General features: G+C 37.3%; 1 pseudogene; it reads right to left on the bottom strand.

Moving 5' to 3' along the window:
* Positions 1–952: 952 nt before the first annotated feature.
* LOC127186507 (phosphoglycerate mutase 1-like) lies at positions 953–1,644 on the bottom strand (annotated as a pseudogene).
* Between the last annotated feature and the right edge of the window lie 2,263 nt (positions 1,645–3,907).

Raw genomic sequence — 3,907 nt, 5'->3', positions numbered from 1 at the left:
TACAAGATTCACATGTGCATTTAAGCATGATTACCACTAGATTACATTCATCATGTTCTTCTCTTTTGACAGAGAAATGTAACTGTGATGAGGTGATGTTTCACTTCCAGATCATTTGGTAATTAATTTTGTCACCAGCTACATGGGCCAAATTCAACACTGTCATGTTGGAAAGATTGTCAAGTATTTTAGTTCATATTCCTAACTCTAACACACATGTTTTTTTATGTTCACATGGCTATTTTGTATAGTATCTTAAGCTTAGGAAATATTTTTTTCTAAAAAATGTAGAAAACCATGATATAAAATATATAGAAAATGATAAAGTAGATTGTTTGAGAGGGAGTAAAATATTTTAGTTACATAACAACTGATAAGAAAACACATGGGTTATTACTGTTTTTATATTTTATTATGAAACAAATAAGAGCTACAGACCAATTTTCTCATGAACATAGACTTTAAAAGGCTACAAAACACTTGTGATCTGAATTCAAGATCACATTATAAATCATACAATGTGTCCAGGTTGGTTCTATTTCTGGAAGAGAAAGGTAGTTCAGCATCTGCAGACATTAGTCTCTACAGAAAACAGAACAAAACATGAACACAACACACACACACACACTAAATAATCCTACACACTGTCATTTAAATAGTTGAACAACAGCTGTCTCACACCTAAAAGTGTGAAATCTCTGTAGTTTCTCAGTCTATAAGGCAAGGTGCCACAGTACTTGTAGTAGTCACACAATAGCTGTCTCCAGAAATCATGGTGGTGGAAGTTTGGGGCAGCTGGGCACATTGTATCCACACTCAGAAGCAGAGAGAGATGAGAGCTTGTGCTCATTTTACTTTCTCATTTGTTATTGCACATCCCTCCTCTACTATACTGATCTGGAAAGATATAGTTCTGAGCCCACATGGTAGGGTCAAGCAGCTGGAACGTGATTCACACAATGAACACAGACTCAGAGATGATAAAGGTGCCCTTCACCCCTACAAAACAAGGCAATGAGATCCTAACCCAGCAAGAGGTCCTCTGGCCCTTGAGGATAAGAACCTTATCTGATTTGATATGAGGAATTGTTTCAACTGCCACTAGAAACCTGAGAGGGGCCTTTGTGTGCTGATTGATTCCATGGGCAGCAATCAAGACCCTTTCCCCCTCCTTGATCTGGGAAACAATTTCTTCATTTCAGAAGGGCAGTGCCCTGGCAACAGTATCTATCCTTCAGGCTCTCACAAGAGGGTAGCTTGCCCTCAGTAATTTATGTGCACCTGCTATCCTTACCAATGCTGCTGTAGAAGGGATGATCGGGCTCTATCAGAAGTGGTGGGACTTTGTAAGATGTCCCAGATCTTCACCTGTGCCTCACCATGCTTAGCTACAGTTTCTGTTTTAAGATCAATTAGAAACCCATAATGTCACTGATTAAGGAGCTAGGTCCTGACCACTGGCAGACACCTCTAGACAACGGCATCTAGGACTGTCCAGGTCAGGATTGCTCACTTTTTCATCGAAGAGACCCAGATGTCAAATTCATAGACAGCATCTCACAACACCTGCCCACCACGTTTCCCTCCTCACATAGTTGCTCAGGTCAGGTCTGTATTGTACCAGCTGCTGAAGCGATTCTCCATGTTCAGTCACTGAAATAGAAGTCATCCATTGTACATAACACATGTTATATCCCACATGGGTCTACCAGGCACCCCAGCAAAAGGCAGCTAGGAAATCAATCAACTGTTGATAGGAAATGTGCTATATGCCTCAGAATTTGATAAGAAACACCATGTTAATATCAAAGGTTTGAGGAATGATTTTTTTAATCACTTGGCATCATGCTAAGGAAATTATAAACCAATGTCCTTTGTATTTTGTATAACCAATCTATATTACCTATAGAAAGTAACTCAAAAGGTACCCAAAGAAATTAAATATGGGAAGTGGATGTGTTTCATTTTGCAGAATTTGGAAAAGTAAAATATGTGCATCATACCATAGCTACATATTCAGGATTTCAATGGGCAACTGCTTTAAGTTCTGAAAACTGACTCTGTAATTATATATTCATTAAAAGTTATAGCATTATAGAAATACCTGTACAATTTAAGGAGAAGAATGATCCAGCATATGTCTCTAGCAAAAAAAACAGTATTTTTGTATCAAAAATAGTTAAGAGATTTGAAATATTTTAAGTAATTTTAAAGTGTTAGTATAACTCAAACTTGCTTTATAAATCTCTAAGAGTTGAAGTAATTGGAGCTAAGATTAAAAAAAAATTGAGAAATGCAGTGGTATCCAGTGACTTTAATCATAGCAGAGACAGGGAGATCACTATGAGCTAGTTTGTTTCTAAATTCTAGAGTGACAAGGAACAGGGTGGTGGAGGGTCACACTTTTAATTCCAGAACTTGGGAGGCATACACCTTCAATCACAAGACTCAGGAGATAGAAAAATGCAGATATCTGAATTCAAGGCAAGCTAGACACAGATCAAGTGCCAAGTAGAGAAAAACAATCCAGTTGTGGTGGTTCACACCTTTAATCCTAGCACTTGGAAGGCTCACGCCTTAGGTCCCAACACTTGGGAGAAAGAGGCAGGCAAATAGGAATTACAGTGATTTAATTTTAAAAGTCACTTGAAAAAGGCAGGCTGAAATTTAATCTAAATGAAATATACTTAAATGTATATTTAATTTCAAAACTACAACAGAACTTTAAAAAATTTCTGTAGAGAGACAGTACTCTTCTATTGCCAAAATACATTTTGTCCTAGGAAAGATATAGCCCACCAAAAAAAAGTTAGGGTTGGGGCATGGTTTTGTTTTTATCTTTTCAGAAGAATAAAAACATCTAACTACAGAATCCTGCCATCAATAGACAAATGAAACATCTGAAGAAAAAGGATGGATTATCAAGAGAAAAACTGACAAGAAAGAGAGTAAATTGGCCAAATGGTATTGCCCATCTCCATCTTGTCTCTTCTGCACTCTGCAGACATTAGTGGCAAATGGACTTTTTGAGGTCCCAATTCCATTAAAAAAATGATGATTTTGGTGTTGGAGCTTTTCACTCCCATTCTCTACACCTAAGCATGCTTGTTAAATGAAAATCCAAACTCTGTCTCATATTGTAAAAGCCACCTGGTATAAAAAAAAGAAAAAAAGGGGGTCATTCTATTGCCACCAATCCCATACTGTTCTGATTTTCATTTTACTCTCTAATTTTTTAATGCATATTATCTCAAAATTTATGACACACACATATATGTAATTTTGTCATGATATTAGTAGTTGTACAGAGTATTAGCTAATTTTAGAAACAAACTTCATCAACCTTCCTGTACAAGTTTTCATGTGTGAGTTGAAGTAAGTAATTAGAATCAAAATTTGTTATTGCACTAACCAAGGACAATACAAGTAGTAAACATCGAACCCCTACTCTGATCTAGCCAACGGACAGGACATTCTCCAAAGTTATGTGGAGAGCGGGGACTGACTCTGACATGAACTCTGGTGCCCCATATTTGACCATCTCCCCTTGGTCGGGAGGCCTGATGGCACTCAGAAGAAGGATAAGCAGGCTACCAAGATGAAACTTGGTAGCCTATGACCATATAGTGGAGGAGGAGGTGCCCCTCGATCATAGACCTAGCGGAGGGGAATAGGGTGATAGAGGGAGGGAGGGAGGAATGGTAGGATACAAGTGATGGGACAACAATAGAGTTGTAATCTGAATACATTAATTAAATAAAAAAGAAATAGGTGAAGACTTAAATGCAATAGTAAAATTAAAATATTCCCATGATTATTTCTTTGCTCTGAACGTTCAAATTTGCCTTGAAGTTTGAAGTTTTTTTTTAAAAGTTGGTTAACAGGGTTGAAGAGATTACACAGACTA

Source organism: Acomys russatus, unplaced genomic scaffold (genome assembly GCF_903995435.1).
Source record: "Acomys russatus unplaced genomic scaffold, mAcoRus1.1, whole genome shotgun sequence".
In the NCBI taxonomy this organism is placed as follows: domain Eukaryota; kingdom Metazoa; phylum Chordata; class Mammalia; order Rodentia; family Muridae; genus Acomys; species Acomys russatus.
This window is presented reverse-complemented; position numbering and strand designations above follow the sequence as displayed.